Consider the following 16,573-nt stretch of genomic DNA (forward strand, 5'->3'; position numbering starts at 1 on the left):
CTCCCGCGTGACAGGCGGGAATACTCACCACCAATGCTGCATAAAACGTTAGGCGCCCCCGAGGCGCCGATTTTTTTATTTATTTTTTTTAATTTTTTATATTTTTAATAATATTAAAAATTAGAATTTTTTAAATTTAGTAATAAAACATAAGGTTTCCATAGTTGTTTCTTAGAAACTATTTACGAAAGTGGTTGTAAAATTGATCAAAATATTGTTTTAACCATCTAAATAAATAAAAAATTAAAATTAAGAACTAAAGAGGCATTTTTTTGAGAAATTAGTGGACCAAACCGCCTTTGGCTGTTAGCGGTGTATAGATCTCGAAAAAATACGCAATTTGAAAAAAAAATTGGACCAAATCAGACAACCGATTCAAAAGTTATGCCTTCCAAAACATTTTCGACATTTTCAAAAAAAAAAAAAAATTTCGCCGACCGGCCGGTTAGGCGGTCTATGCCATTCCTCGCGGCGGCCTCCCACCGCCCAGCGCCTAGGCGCGATTTTTGCAACACTGCTCACCACTATACTACAACGACTCGCGCGGCAGAACAGGACAGTCACATATTACTATTTAAGTAAACCCTATCCAATGTGACACCATGGTGCGTTAGGCCATGTAATTGCAACTGGAACTAGCATTTCATAGTCGGACAATGTACCTGTTAGGTCCCCGTAGTGTAGCGTTTTGTTCAATTTAGTCATTGTACCTTTATTTCGTGTAATTTAGTCTATTTACTTTAAGATTTTGAACAATTAAGGACAATATTAACACCGATAATTTCTTCCGTTAAGTTTGTCCACGCGGCATTCGAACTGCCATGTCAGATTGTGCGATATGGCATAAAAGAGTATAAATCGGACAAAAATAATGTTAACAGCTCTGACCTTAGCTCAGTTGGTAGAGTGGTGGACTGTTGTTGGACTAATCTAAATTGGAAATCATTAGGTCGCTGGTTTGATTCCGGCTGGTTGGACTGATGTTCTACAATATTAAGCTTTTTAATTTTTCCTTTGAAGAGCTTAAAAAAAAAAATAAAAATATGACGCCGTTACCGGGAATCAAACCCGGGCCTCCCGCGTGACAGGCGGGGATACTCACCACTATACTACATCGACTCGCGCGACAAAACAGGATAGTCACATATTACTATTTAAGTAAACCCAATCAAATGTGGCATCATGGTTCGTGTGGCGATCTAATTGCAACTGAAACTAACATTTCATAGTCGGACAAAGTACCTGTTAGGTCCCTGTACTGTAGCGTTTTGTTCAATTTAGTTATTGTACCTTTATTTTGTGTAATCTAGTCCCGGTACTTTAAGATTTAGAACAATTAAGGACAACATTAACACCGATAATTTTTTCTGTTAAGTTTTTTTCTACGTTGCATTCGAACGGCCAGGTCGGATTGTGCGATGTGGCATAAAAGAGTACAATACGGACAAAAATATAGTTAATTGCTCCGACCTTAGCTCAGTTAGTAGAGCGGACGACTGTAGTTTGATTAATCTAAATTGGAAATCCTTAGGTCGCTGGTTCGAATCCGGCAGGTCGGATTGATTTTTTACAATATTAAGCTTTTTAATTATTCCTTTGAAGAGCTAAAAAAAGAAACGCTGTTGCCGGGGATCGAACCCAGGTCTCCCTCGTGACAGGTGGGAATACTCACCACCAATGCTGCATAAAACGTTAGGCGCCCCTTAGGCGCCGATTTTTTTATTTATTTTTTTTAATTTTTTTAATTTTTAATAAAATTAAAAATTAAAATTTTTTAAATTTAGTAATAAAACATAAGGTTTCCATAGTTGTTTCTTAGAAACTATTTACGAAAGTGGTTGTAAAATTGTTCAAAATATTGTTTTAACCATCTAAATACATAAAAAACTAAAATTTAGAACTAAAGAGGCATTTTTTTGAGAAATTAGTGGACCAAACCGCTTTCGGCTGTTTGCGGTGTATAGATCTCGAAAAAAAACGCGATTTAAAAACAAATTTGACCAAATCAGACAACCGAGTCAAAAGTTATGCCTTCCAAAACGTTTTCGACATTTTCAAAAAAAAAAAAAAAATTCGCCGAACCGGCAGGTTAGGCGGTCTATGCCATTCCTCGCGGCGTCCTCCCACCGCCCAACGCCAAGGCGCGATTTTTTCAACACTGCTCACCACTATACTACAACGACTCGCGCGGCAGAACAGGACAGTCACATATTACTATTTAAGTAAACCATATCCAATGTGACACCATGGTGCGTGTGGCCATGTAATTGCAACTGAAACTAGCATTTCATAGTCGGACAAAGTACCTGTTACGTCCCCGTAGTGTAGCGTTTTGTTCAATTTAGTCATTGTACCTTTATTTCATGTAATTTAGTCTATTTACTTTAAGATTTTGAACAATTAAGGACAATATTAACACCGATAATTTCTTCCGTTAAGTTTGTCCACGCGGCATTCGAACTGCCATGTCAGATTGTGCGATATGGCATAAAAGAGTATAAATCGGACAAAAATAATGTTAACAGCTCTGACCTTAGCTCAGTTGGTAGAGTGGTGGACTGTAGTTGGACTAATCTAAATTGGAAATCCTTAGGTTGCTGGTTCGAATCCGGCAGGTCGGATTGATTTTTTACAATATTAAGCTTTTTAATTTTTCCTTTGAAGAGCTAAAAAAAAAAAAACGCTGTTGCCGGGGATCGAACCCAGGTCTCCCGCGTGACAGGCGGGAATACTCACCACCAATGCTGCATAAAACATTAGGCGCCCCTTAGGCGCCTATTTTTTTATTTATTTTTTTTAATTTTTTTAATTTTTAATAAAATTAAAAATTAAAATTTTTTAAATTTAGTACTAAAACATAAGGTTTCCATAGTTGTTTCTTAGAAACTATTTACGAAAGTGGTTGTAAAATTGTTCAAAATATTGTTTTAACCATCTAAATACATAAAAAACTAAAATTAAGAACTAAAGAGGCATTTTTTTGAGAAATTAGTGGACCAAACCGCTTTCGGCTGTTTGCGGTGTATAGATCTCGAAAGAAAACGCGATTTAAAAAAAAATTTGACCAAATCAGACAACCGAGTCAAAAGTTATGCCTTCCAAAACATTTTTGACATTTTCAAAAAAAAAATAAATAAATTCGCCGAACCGGCAGGTTAGGCGGTCTATGCCATTCCTCGCGGCGGCCTCCCACCGCCCAGCGCCTAGGCGCGATTTTTTCAACACTGCTCACCACAATACTACAACGACTCGCGCGGTAGAACAGGACAGTCACATATTACTATTTAAGTAAACCCTATCCAATGTGACACCATGGTGCGTGTGGCCATGTAATTGCAACTGAAACTAGCATTTCATAGTCGGACAAAGTACCTGTTAGGTCCCCGTAGTGTAGCGTTTTGTTCAATTTAGTCATTGTACCTTTATTTCGTGTAATTTAGTCTATTAACTTTAAGATTTTGAACAATTAAGGACAATATTAACACCGATAATTTCTTCCATTAAGTTTGTACACGCGGCATTCGAACTGCCATGTCAGATTGTGCGATATGGCATAAAAGAGTATAAATCGGACAAAAATAATGTTAACAGCTCTGACCATAGCTCAGTTGGTAGAGTGGTGGACTGTAGTTGGACTAATCTAAATTGGAAATCCTTAGGTCGCTAGTTTGATTCCGGCAGGTTGGATTGATGTTCTACAATATTAAGCTTTTTAATTTTTCCTTTGAAGAGCTTAAAAAAAAAAAAAAAAAAAAAGACGCCGTTGCCGGGGATCGAACCCGGGTCTCCCGCGTGACAGGCGGGGATACTCACCACTATACTACAACGACTCGCGCGGCAAAACAGGACAGTCACATATTACTATTTAAGTAAACCCAATCAAATGTGGCATCATGGTTCGTGTGGCGATCTAATTGCAATTGAAACTAACATTTCATAGTCGGACAAAGTACCCGTTAGGTCCCTGTACTGTAGCGTTTTGTTCAATTTAGTTATTGTACCTTTATTTTGTGTAATCTAGTCCCGGTACTTTAAAATTTAGAACAATTAAGGACAACATTAACACCGATAATTTTTTCTGTTAAGTTTTTTTCTACGTTGCATTCGAATGGCCATGTCGGATTGTGCGATGTGGCATAAAAGAGTACAATACGGACAAAAATATAGTTAATTGCTCCGACCTTAGCTCAGTTAGTAGAGCGGACGACTGTAGTTTGATTAATCTAAATTGGAAATCCTTAGGTCGCTGGTTCGAATCCGGCAGGTCGGATTGATTTTTTACAATATTAAGCTTTTTAATTTTTCCTTTGAAGAGCTAAAAAAAGAAACGCTGTTGCCGGGGATCGAACCCAGGTCTCCAGCGTGACAGGTGGGAATACTCACCACCAATGCTGCATAAAACGTTAGGCGCCCCCTAGGCGCCGATTTTTTTATTTATTTTTTTTAATTTTTTTAATTTTTTAATAAAATTAAAAATTAAAATTTTTTAAATTTAGTAATAAAACATAAGGTTTCCATAGTTGTTTCTTAGAAACTATTTACGAAAGTGGTTGTAAAATTGTTCAAAATATTGTTTTAACCATCTAAATACATAAAAAAACTAAAATTAAGAACTAAAGAGGCATTTTTTTGAGAAATTAGTGGACCAAACCGCCTTTGGCTATTTGCGGTGTATAGATCTCGAAAAAATACGCGATTTGAAAAAAAAATTTGACCAAATCAGACAACCGATTCAAAAGTTATGCCTTCCAAAACATTTTCGACATTTTCAAAAAAAAAAAAAAAATTCGCCGAACCGGCCGGTTAGGCGGTCTATGCCATTCCTCGCGGCGGCCACCCACCGCCCAGCGCCTAGGCGCGATTTTTGCAACACTGCTCACCACTATACTACAACGACTCGCGCGGCAGAACAGGACAGTCACATATTACTATTTAAGTAAACCCTATCCAATGTGACACCATGGTGCGTGTGGCCATGTAATTGCAACTGGAACTAGCATTTCATAGTCGGACAAAGTACCTGTTAGGTCCCCGTAGTGTAGCGTTTTGTTCAATTTAGTCATTGTACCTTTATTTCGTGTAATTTAGTCTATTTACTTTAAGATTTTGAACAATTAAGGACAATATTAACACCGATAATTTCTTCCGTTATGTTTGTCCACGCGGCATTCGAACTGCCATGTCAGATTGTGCGATATGCCATAAAAGAGTATAAATCGGACAAAAATAATGTTAATAGCTCTGACCTTAGCTCAGTTGGTAGAGTGGTGGACTTTTGTTGGACTAATCTAAACTGGAAATCCTTAGGTCGCTGGTTCGAATCCGGCAGGTTGGATTGATTTTTTACAATATTAAGCTTTTTAATTTTTCCTTTGAAGAGCTAAAAAAAGAAACGCTGTTGCCGGGGATCGAACCCAGGTCTCCCGCGTGACAGGCGGGAATACTCACCACCAATGCTGCATAAAACGTTAGGCGCCCCCTAGGCGCCGATTTTTTTATTTATTTTTTTTAATTTTTTTAATTTTTAATAAAATTAAAAATTAAAATTTTTTAAATTTAATAATAAAACATAAGGTTTCCATAGTTATTTCTTAGAAACTATTTACGAAAGTTGTTGTAAAATTGTTCAAAATATTGTTTTAACTATCTAAATACATAAAAAACTAAAATTAAGAACTAAAGAGGCATTTTTTTGAGAAATTAGTGGATCAAACCTCCTTCGGCTGTTTGCGGTGTATAGATCTCGAAAAAATACGCGATTTAAAAAAAAAATTTTGACCAAATCAGACAACCACGTCAAAAGTTATGCCTTCCAAAACATTTTTGACATTTTCGAAAAAAAAAATAAATAAATAAATTCGCCGAACCGGCAGGTTTGGCGGTCAATGCCATTCCTCGCGGCGGCCTCCCACCGCCCAGCGCCTAGGCGCGATTTTTTCAATACTGCTCACCACTATACTACAACGACTCGCGCGGCAGAACAGGACAGTCACATATTACTATTTAAGTAAACCCTATCCAATGTGACACCATGGTGCGTGTGGCCATGTAATTGCAACTGAAACTAGCATTTCATAGTCGGACAAAGTACCTGTTAGGTCCCCGTAGTGTAGCGTTTTGTTCAATTTAGTCATTGTACCTTTATTTCGTGTAATTTAGTCTATTTACTTTAAGATTTTGAACAATTAAGGACAATATTAACACCGATAATTTCTTCCGTTAAGTTTGTCCACGCGGCATTCGAACTGCCATGTCAGATTGTGCGATATGGCATAAAAGAGTATAAATTGGACAAAAATAATGTTAACAGCTCTGACCTTAGCTCAGTTGGTAGAGTGGTGGACTATAGTTGGATTAATCTAAATTGGAAATCCTTAGGTCGCTGGTTCGAATCCGGCATGTCGGATTGATTTTTTACAATATTAAGCTTTTTAATTTTTGCTGCATAAAACGTTAGGTGCCCCCTAGGCGCCGATTTTTTTATTTATTTTTTTTAATTTTTTTAATTTTTAATAAAATTAAAAATTAAAATTTTTTAAATTTAGTAATAAAACATAAGGTTTCCATAGTTGTTTCTTAGAAACTATTTACGAAAGTGGTTGTAAAATTGTTCAAAATATTGTTTTAACCATCTAAATACATAAAAAACTAAAATTAAGAACTAAAGAGGTTTTTTTTTGAGAAATTAGTGGACCAAACCGCTTTCGGCTGTTTGCGGTGTATAGATCTCGAAAAAAAACGCGATTTAAAAAAAATTTGACCAAATCAGACAACCGAGTCAAAAGTTATGCCTTCCAAAACATTTTTGACATTTTCAAAAAAAAAAATAAATAAATTCGCCGAACCGGCAGGTTAGGCGGTCTATGCCATTCCTCGCGGCGGCCTCCCACCGCCCAGCGCCTAGGCGCGATTTTTTCAACACTGCTCACCACTATACTACAACGACTCGCGCGGTAGAACAGGACAGTCACATATTACTATTTAAGTAAACCCTATCCAATGTGACACCATGGTGCGTGTGGCCATGTAATTGCAACTGAAACTAGCATTTCATAGTCGGACAAAGTACCTGTTAGGTCCCCGTAGTGTAGCGTTTTGTTCAATTTAGTCATTGTACCTTTATTTCGTGTAATTTAGTCTATTAACTTTAAGATTTTGAACAATTAAGGACAATATTAACACCGATAATTTCTTCCGTTAAGTTTGTACACGCGGCATTCGAACTGCCATGTCAGATTGTGCGATATGGCATAAAAGAGTATAAATCGGACAAAAATAATGTTAACAGCTCTGACCATAGCTCAGTTGGTAGAGTGGTGGACTGTAGTTGGACTAATCTAAATTGGAAATCCTTAGGTCGCTAGTTTGATTCCGGCAGGTTGGATTGATGTTCTACAATATTAAGCTTTTTAATTTTTCCTTTGAAGAGCTTAAAAAAAAAAAAAAAAAAAAAGACGCCGTTGCCGGGGATCGAACCCGGGTCTCCCGCGTGACAGGCGGGGATACTCACCACTATACTACAACGACTCGCGCGGCAAAATAGGACAGTCACATATTACTATTTAAGTAAACCCAATCAAATGTGGCATCATGGTTCGTGTGGCGATCTAATTGCAATTGAAACTAACATTTCATAGTCGGACAAAGTACCCGTTAGGTCCCTGTACTGTAGCGTTTTGTTCAATTTAGTTATTGTACCTTTATTTTGTGTAATCTAGTCCCGGTACTTTAAAATTTAGAACAATTAAGGACAACATTAACACCGATAATTTTTTCTGTTAAGTTTTTTTCTACGTTGCATTCGAATGGCCATGTCGGATTGTGCGATGTGGCATAAAAGAGTACAATACGGACAAAAATATAGTTAATTGCTCCGACCTTAGCTCAGTTAGTAGAGCGGACGACTGTAGTTTGATTAATCTAAATTAGAAATCCTTAGGTCGCTAGTTTGATTCCGGCAGGTTGGATTGATGTTCTACAATATTAAGCTTTTTAATTTTTCCTTTGAAGAGCTTAAAAAAAAAAAAAAAAAAAAAGACGCCATTGCCGGGGATCGAACCCGGGTCTCCCGCGTGACAGGCGGGGATACTCACCACTATACTACAACGACTCGCACGGCAAAACAGGACAGTCACATATTACTATTTAAGTAAACCCAATCAAATGTGGCATCATGGTTCGTGTGGCGATCTAATTGCAATTGAAACTAACATTTCATAGTCGGACAAAGTACCCGTTAGGTCCCTGTACTGTAGCGTTTTGTTCAATTTAGTTATTGTACCTTTATTTTGTGTAATCTAGTCCCGGTACTTTAAAATTTAGAACAATTAAGGACAACATTAACACCGATAATTTTTTCTGTTAAGTTTTTTTCTACGTTGCATTCGAATGGCCATGTCGGATTGTGCGATGTGGCATAAAAGAGTACAATACGGACAAAAATATAGTTAATTGCTCCGACCTTAGCTCAGTTAGTAGAGCGGACGACTGTAGTTTGATTAATCTAAATTGGAAATCCTTAGGTCGCTGGTTCGAATCCGGCAGGTCGGATTGATTTTTTACAATATTAAGCTTTTTAATTTTTCCTTTGAAGAGCTAAAAAAAGAAACGCTGTTGCCGGGGATCGAACCCAGGTCTCCAGCGTGACAGGTGGGAATACTCACCACCAATGCTGCATAAAACGTTAGGCGCCCCCTAGGCGCCGATTTTTTTATTTATTTTTTTTAATTTTTTTAATTTTTAATAAAATTAAAAATTAAAATTTTTTAAATTTAGTAATAAAACATAAGGTTTCCATAGTTGTTTCTTAGAAACTATTTACGAAAGTGGTTGTAAAATTGTTCAAAATATTGTTTTAAACATCTAAATACATAAAAAACTAAAATTAAGAACTAAAGAGGCATTTTTTTGAGAAATTAGTGGACCAAACCGCCTTTGGCTATTTGCGGTGTATAGATCTCGAAAAAATACGCGATTTGAAAAAAAAATTTGACCAAATCAGACAACCGATTCAAAAGTTATGCCTTCCAAAACATTTTCGACATTTTCAAAAAAAAAAAAAAAAATTCGCCGAACCGGCCGGTTAGGCGGTCTATGCCATTCCTCGCGGCGGCCACCCACCGCCCAGCGCCTAGGCGGGATTTTTGCAACACTGCTCACCACTATACTACAACGACTCGCGCGGCAGAACAGGACAGTCACATATTACTATTTAAGTAAACCCTATCCAATGTGACACCATGGTGCGTGTGGCCATGTAATTGCAACTGGAACTAGCATTTCATAGTCGGACAAAGTACCTGTTAGGTCCCCGTAGTGTAGCGTTTTGTTCAATTTAGTCATTGTACCTTTATTTCGTGTAATTTAGTCTATTTACATTAAGATTTTGATCAATTAAGGACAATATTAACACCGATAATTTCTTCCGTTATGTTTGTCCACGCGGCATTCGAACTGCCATGTCAGATTGTGCGATATGCCATAAAAGAGTATAAATCGGACAAAAATAATGTTAATAGCTCTGACCTTAGCTCAGTTGGTAGAGTGGTGGACTTTTGTTGGACTAATCTAAACTGGAAATCCTTAGGTCGCTGGTTCGAATCCGGCAGGTTGGATTGATTTTTTACAATATTAAGCTTTTTAATTTTTCCTTTGAAGAGCTAAAAAAAGAAACGCTGTTGCCGGGGATCGAACCCAGGTCTCCCGCGTGACAGGCGGGAATACTCACCACCAATGCTGCATAAAACGTTAGGCGCCCCCTAGGCGCCGATTTTTTTATTTATTTTTTTTTAATTTTTTTAATTTTTAATAAAATTAAAAATTAAAATTTTTTAAATTTAATAATAAAACATAAGGTTTCCATAGTTATTTCTTAGAAACTATTTACGAAAGTTGTTGTAAAATTGTTCAAAATATTGTTTTAACTATCTAAATACATAAAAAACTAAAATTAAGAACTAAAGAGGCATTTTTTTGAGAAATTAGTGGATCAAACCTCCTTCAGCTGTTTGCGGTGTATAGATCTCGAAAAAATACGCGATTTAAAAAAAAAATTTTGACCAAATCAGACAACCACGTCAAAAGTTATGCCTTCCAAAACATTTTTGACATTTTCGAAAAAAAAAATAAATAAATAAATTCGCCGAACCGGCAGGTTTGGCGGTCAATGCCATTCCTCGCGGCGGCCTCCCACTGCCCAGCGCCTAGGCGCGATTTTTTCAATACTGCTCACCACTATACTACAACGACTCGCGCGGCAGAACAGGACAGTCACATATTACTATTTAAGTAAACCCTATCCAATGTGACACCATGGTGCGTGTGGCCATGTAATTGCAACTGAAACTAGCATTTCATAGTCGGACAAAGTACCTGTTAGGTCCCCGTAGTGTAGCGTTTTGTTCAATTTAGTCATTGTACCTTTATTTCGTGTAATTTAGTCTATTTACTTTAAGATTTTGAACAATTAAGGACAATATTAACACCGATAATTTCTTCCGTTAAGTTTGTCCACGCGGCATTCGAACTGCCATGTCAGATTGTGCGATATGCCATAAAAGAGTATAAATTGGACAAAAATAATGTTAACAGCTCTGACCTTAGCTCAGTTGGTAGAGTGGTGGACTATAGTTGGATTAATCTAAATTGGAAATCCTTAGGTCGCTGGTTCGAATCCGGCATGTCGGGTTGATTTTTTACAATATTAAGCTTTTTAATTTTTGCTGCATAAAACGTTAGGTGCCCCCTAGGCGCCGATTTTTTTATTTATTTTTTTTAATTTTTTTAATTTTTAATAAAATTAAAAATTAAAATTTTTTAAATTTAGTAATAAAACATAAGGTTTCCATAGTTGTTTCTTAGAAACTATTTACGAAAGTGGTTGTAAAATTGTTCAAAATATTGTTTTAACCATCTAAATACATAAAAAACTAAAATTAAGAACTAAAGAGGCTTTTTTTTGAGAAATTAGTGGACCAAACCGCTTTCGGCTGTTTGCGGTGTATAGATCTCGAAAAAAAACGCGATTTAAAAAAAATTTGACCAAATCAGACAACCGAGTCAAAAGTTATGCCTTCCAAAACATTTTTGACATTTTCAAAAAAAAAAATAAATAAATTCGCCGAACCGGCAGGTTAGGCGGTCTATGCCATTCCTCGCGGCGGCCTCCCACCGCCCAGCGCCTAGGCGCGATTTTTTCAACACTGCTCACCACTATACTACAACGACTCGCGCGGTAGAACAGGACAGTCACATATTACTATTTAAGTAAACCCTATCCAATGTGACACCATGGTGCGTGTGGCCATGTAATTGCAACTGGAACTAGCATTTCATAGTCGGACAAAGTACCTGTTAGGTCCCCGTAGTGTAGCGTTTTGTTCAATTTAGTCATTGTACCTTTATTTCGTGTAATTTAGTCTATTTACTTTAAGATTTTGAACAATTAAGGACAATATTAACACCGATAATTTCTTCCGTTATGTTTGTCCACGCGGCATTCGAACTGCCATGTCAGATTGTGCGATATGCCATAAAAGAGTATAAATCGGACAAAAATAATGTTAATAGCTCTGACCTTAGCTCAGTTGGTAGAGTGGTGGACTTTTGTTGGACTAATCTAAACTGGAAATCCTTAGGTCGCTGGTTCGAATCCGGCAGGTTGGATTGATTTTTTACAATATTAAGCTTTTTAATTTTTCATTTGAAGAGCTAAAAAAAGAAACGCTGTTGCCGGGGATCGAACCCAGGTCTCCAGCGTGACAGGTGGGAATACTCACCACCAATGCTGCATAAAACGTTAGGCGCCCCCTAGGCGCCGATTTTTTTATTTATTTTTTTTAATTTTTTTAATTTTTAATAAAATTGAAAATTAAAATTTTTTAAATTTAGTAATAAAACATAAGGTTTCCATAGTTGTTTCTTAGAAACTATTTACGAAAGTGGTTGTAAAATTGTTCAAAATATTGTTTTAACCATCTAAATACATAAAAAACTAAAATTAAGAACTAAAGAGGCATTTTTTTGAGAAATTAGTGGACCAAACCGCCTTTGGCTATTTGCGGTGTATAGATCTCGAAAAAATACGCGATTTGAAAAAAAAATTTGACCAAATCAGACAACCGATTCAAAAGTTATGCCTTCCAAAACATTTTCGACATTTTCAAAAAAAAAAAAAAAAATTCGCCGAACCGGCCGGTTAGGCGGTCTATGCCATTCCTCGCGGCGGCCACCCACCGCCCAGCGCCTAGGCGCGATTTTTGCAACACTGCTCACCACTATACTGCAACGACTCGCGCGGCAGAACAGGACAGTCACATATTACTATTTAAGTAAACCCTATCCAATGTGACACCATGGTGCGTGTGGCCATGTAATTGCAACTGAAACTAGCATTTCATAGTCGGACAAAGTACCTGTTAGGTCCCCGTAGTGTAGCGTTTTGTTCAATTTAGTCATTGTACCTTTATTTCGTGTAATTTAGTCTATTTACTTTAAGATTTTGAACAATTAAGGACAATATTAACACCGATAATTTCTTCCGTTAAGTTTGTCCACGCGGCATTCGAACTGCCATGTCAGATTGTGCGATATGCCATAAAAGAGTATAAATTGGACAAAAATAATATTAACAGCTTTGACCTTAGCTCAGTTGGTAGAGTGGTGGACTATAGTTGGATTAATCTAAATTGGAAATCCTTAGGTCGCTGGTTCGAATCCGGCATGTCGGATTGATTTTTTACAATATTAAGCTTTTTAATTTTTGCTGCATAAAACGTTAGGTGCCCCCTAGGCGCCGATTTTTTTATTTATTTTTTTTAATTTTTTTAATTTTTAATAAAATTAAAAATTAAAATTTTTTAAATTTAGTAATAAAACATAAGGTTTCCATAGTTGTTTCTTAGAAACTATTTACGAAAGTGGTTGTAAAATTGTTCAAAATATTGTTTTAACCATCTAAATACATAAAAAACTAAAATTAAGAACTAAAGAGGCTTTTTTTTGAGAAATTAGTGGACCAAACCGCCTTTGGCTGTTTGCGGTGTATAGATCTCGAAAAAATACGCGATTTGAAAAAAAAATTTGACCAAATCAGACAACCAAGTCAAAAGTTATGCCTTCCAAAACATTTTCGACATTTTCAAAAAAAAAAAAAAAAAATTCGCCGAACCGGCCGGTTACGCGGTCTATGCCATTCCTCGCGGCGGCCTCCCACCGCCCAGCGCCTAGGCACGGCAGAACAGGACAGTCACATATTACTGTTGGTCCCGAATGGGTGGCGAGAAGTCTAGAGGGGGGGTGAATAGACTTCTCTAACTTTTCAAATTCTTTCGCAAAACACACAAGGCAAATAACACTTTAATTATATCAACTCTAAGTAACAAGCATCATCAAGATAAACAACTTAGAGTGTGCAGCGGAATAGGTAGCGGTATAGTGTTATGCTTAATAGTGTGGTGCTCAAAGAGAGATTCTAAACATGCAATACGTTAGAAACACTTAATATGGATCAAATATAATGTACGCAAAGTTTGGCTCGCATGCAAACGTGGGAACTATCAAACCCAGACAGATAAAGATACGCGATAAATCGTAATCGGGTTAGATCGTAGTTAGAATAAGCATGCACAAAATGTATGAGCAGTAAATAAATAGAGAGAGAGATTTATAGTGGTTCAGAGGTGGTGTAATCCTCCTAGTCCACTCTTCTCCTTTCACTTCAAGGAGGAAATTCACTATTCTTCGATCACCCAGATACAATAGTGAATAAGTGTCCACCGACACTTCTCCGAGTGCTTCGCACAAAGCTACACTCCTCCAAGGTTTTTCGCAAGCTCCTCTTGTTACTCCGCCTTCCCGAGTACTTCGCACCAAGCTGTACTCCTACACCACGAGAACTACGCACAAAGCTACGTCCTCCAAGGGTTTTCACAAGCTCCTCCTGTTACTCTGCCCTTCACCACGAGTGCTACGCACAAAGCTACACTCAACCAGGGTTTTTCACTCTCTCTAGTTACTCCGCCCTCTTTCTACACTCAGTAGAGAATATTACAAAGAAATAAAATTTCTCTCTCACTCAGACTTGAATTTTATCGTATATAGCTCAATACATGACTTGATGATTGATTGGATATTCTTTGAGTTTGTATACTGCTCTTGTTCGCGATTCAAGTCTTCATTTGTCTTCAAGTCTGCTTGGGCATTTTATAGCCAAAGAAAGCTATTTGCCCGTTGATCAACTTTCGATCTTGATCGTCCATTTTGAATTGTAGTTGATCTGATAATTTTGTCAACTTGATCTGCAATTGTAGGTAGATGTCATTTCTCCTTTTTGTCAGATGATTTGAATAAATTGCCCGTTGCCGTGTCTTGAATTTTGTAGCCTCCAAAATTTGAATAAGTTCGGCGCGGCGTGCTTGATTTTCTTCTCCTTCATAAATGCTCTGACATGTCAAGTTGATCAAATAATTTAACTGCTGATTCTTGCTTGAGTATAAAATTGTTTCTCCCCAAATCAGCCTTCTTCGAGCGTCTCCGGTTCCACCATAAAAACTTGATGTTCAGATGAAAATATATCAGATATTTTCTCCTTCATGATCCTTGTAAAATAATATACTGGAACCTCTGTAAAAACTTCACTGTTGTTCATGGTGAGATGCTCTGTTTCAAATTTCAAGCTTAGTCCACCATACTTGGTATGTTTCTCCATATGGTGCATGGCTTCTGTGAGACTTGTGCATTTTCCTTAGCTAGTCTCCATTCTGGCTAGTCTTCATACAGTTATACGGTCCAAGCTAGTCTCCCATACGGTCTTCGTATACATTGAGCTAGTCTCCCATACGATCCAAGCTAGTCTCTCATACGATCCAAGCTAGTCTCCAAAGCAAGCTTATAAATTGCTTCACTTGAGATTCGAACTAAGGATTACTTAGCTTAGTTCAAACGTGTTTCTTCCAACTCCTCTAACATGGTTCTTGGTAACTTCTCCGCAACATAATTATGTTAAGCTATAATCCCGCTTAACATCGAAAATCAAAATATGATTTTCCAGACTTGTACATGGGTTGCATGATATAGGTGCACCATACTCCGTAGACAAGGACTGACTCAAATAGAATAAAATTGGAGACTACTTGATTTTTCAAAAATACATTCGGCTCATCAAAATTTACAATATATTCCTAACAATTTCCCCCTTTTTGATGATGCCGAAACTTATACCCATGTCATTTTGGCTTTGTCAATTTTGAAAAATAATTTCTTTTTAATCAATTTTATTTCGACTAGCCAATTGACGGGTTTAACAAAAATTGTGACTTAGAGATTTTAATTTTGGACAATCCTAAACGTATATTGAGACTATAACGCGGGGTTGCGTATTGATTTTTATCTTTTAATTTTTCTTCCCCCTTTCAATTTTATTTTCTCAATTTGTACGTCTCACATGTAATTCCTAAGTCCAATTTTAAAATCTTGTGACATAAACACAAAATAAATAAATAAACTAGGACTTACTTCATATGGTACGAATTAATATCATCATGCAATTTAAACCCATTTTAGCTTAGCATATATAAGATGTCAAAAGAAATGTGCTTAGCTAAAATATTTTTGTACACCAAAAAATTTGAAACTGTCTTTCGAATTGTTACCTCCTTTTCAGCTTGTCATTGATGAACTCTCTTAGCTTCTTGAAATCATTCTCTAGCCCTTTGTGTTGATACGGTGCGGTCACTTGCCCGGTGATGTAGTTGCCATAAGCTTCCTGTATGTTGTTCCCTTTTAGTACTCCTGCTTCATGCCAGAAAATGCATTCATCAAATGTTCGGCCATCACACATTTGCTCATTGCGGTGTCCGAACTCCGTTTGAAGTTCTTGCAATTTTTGAACTCTTGTTGCAATTGGCTTCGGCATTGGAACAATTGGCGTCGGTGGCAACACTCCTAAAGATGTAGAACTTTGGCTTGGACAAGTTCCCTTGAGGTAATCAATCATACTCACACGGCTTGGAGCTCTTGGTGTTGTTGGCCGAATTAGCTCAACCAATGGTCCTCTTGGAGCTCGGGGTTGCGCATATGCTTGTGGCACAAAATGACGTGCCAATCCTTCCCCCTTTTCGGCAGCATCCATGAAACGTTGAAAGCTCTTTGTGGAAGAATCTTGCCTTTCACGCACTCCCTCTAGAAGGTCCATGTGAATACGCGATTGCGTGAGTAAACCTTGTACTTGTTGCTCCAAAAGTTTGAGCCGCGACGTAGTATAGGACCCATGCTTTCCCATTTCATTGAACAACTTCAACACATCTCTCTTCAACTCTTCCTTGGCCGTGTCAATTTCGGTTTTTAATAAGGCTTGCCTATTAAATAATTGAGTTGCACGATCCACCATCTCCTTGTGGTAGTCATCAAGCTTTGTGTCCATTGCCTCCATCTTTTTTCTCAATCCACCCGTAGAGTCTTGTACAATTGTCTTAACATCTCCAACAATTTCTTCTCTCAAGGCTTGTGCATTGAACAAGGGTTCATGTTGCACGGGTGCGGTTGAAATTGGCAAAGGGTGTGCAAAATCATCTCT

The 16,573-nt window shown here is 37.3% G+C and overlaps 10 non-coding genes across 10 annotated transcripts; 6 read left to right on the forward strand and 4 right to left on the reverse strand.

Annotated features, from left to right (window-relative positions):
- Nucleotides 1–1,047: 1,047 nt before the first annotated feature.
- On the reverse strand, nt 1,048–1,119 carry TRNAD-GUC. Its single transcript has one exon. It is a non-coding gene; the product is annotated as a tRNA-Asp (tRNA).
- A 346-nt stretch (nt 1,120–1,465) lies between these two features.
- On the forward strand, nt 1,466–1,559 carry TRNAY-GUA. The gene is made up of 2 exons: nt 1,466–1,502; nt 1,524–1,559. It is a non-coding gene; the product is annotated as a tRNA-Tyr (tRNA).
- A 2,199-nt stretch (nt 1,560–3,758) lies between these two features.
- TRNAD-GUC lies at nt 3,759–3,830 on the reverse strand. Its single transcript has one exon. It is a non-coding gene; the product is annotated as a tRNA-Asp (tRNA).
- A 346-nt stretch (nt 3,831–4,176) lies between these two features.
- TRNAY-GUA lies at nt 4,177–4,270 on the forward strand. The gene is made up of 2 exons: nt 4,177–4,213; nt 4,235–4,270. It is a non-coding gene; the product is annotated as a tRNA-Tyr (tRNA).
- A 2,042-nt stretch (nt 4,271–6,312) lies between these two features.
- TRNAY-AUA lies at nt 6,313–6,406 on the forward strand. Its single transcript has 2 exons — nt 6,313–6,349; nt 6,371–6,406. It is a non-coding gene; the product is annotated as a tRNA-Tyr (tRNA).
- A 1,049-nt stretch (nt 6,407–7,455) lies between these two features.
- TRNAD-GUC lies at nt 7,456–7,527 on the reverse strand. Its single transcript has one exon. It is a non-coding gene; the product is annotated as a tRNA-Asp (tRNA).
- Nucleotides 7,528–8,038: 511 nt separating this feature from the next.
- Nucleotides 8,039–8,110, reverse strand: TRNAD-GUC. Its single transcript has one exon. It is a non-coding gene; the product is annotated as a tRNA-Asp (tRNA).
- Nucleotides 8,111–8,456: 346 nt separating this feature from the next.
- On the forward strand, nt 8,457–8,550 carry TRNAY-GUA. Its single transcript has 2 exons — nt 8,457–8,493; nt 8,515–8,550. It is a non-coding gene; the product is annotated as a tRNA-Tyr (tRNA).
- Nucleotides 8,551–10,592: 2,042 nt separating this feature from the next.
- TRNAY-AUA lies at nt 10,593–10,686 on the forward strand. The gene is made up of 2 exons: nt 10,593–10,629; nt 10,651–10,686. It is a non-coding gene; the product is annotated as a tRNA-Tyr (tRNA).
- Nucleotides 10,687–12,634: 1,948 nt separating this feature from the next.
- Nucleotides 12,635–12,728, forward strand: TRNAY-AUA. The gene is made up of 2 exons: nt 12,635–12,671; nt 12,693–12,728. It is a non-coding gene; the product is annotated as a tRNA-Tyr (tRNA).
- Nucleotides 12,729–16,573: the final 3,845 nt, after the last annotated feature.

Source organism: Ipomoea nil, unplaced genomic scaffold (assembly GCF_001879475.1).
Source record: "Ipomoea nil cultivar Tokyo-kokei standard unplaced genomic scaffold, Asagao_1.1 scaffold3056, whole genome shotgun sequence".
In the NCBI taxonomy this organism is placed as follows: domain Eukaryota; kingdom Viridiplantae; phylum Streptophyta; class Magnoliopsida; order Solanales; family Convolvulaceae; genus Ipomoea; species Ipomoea nil.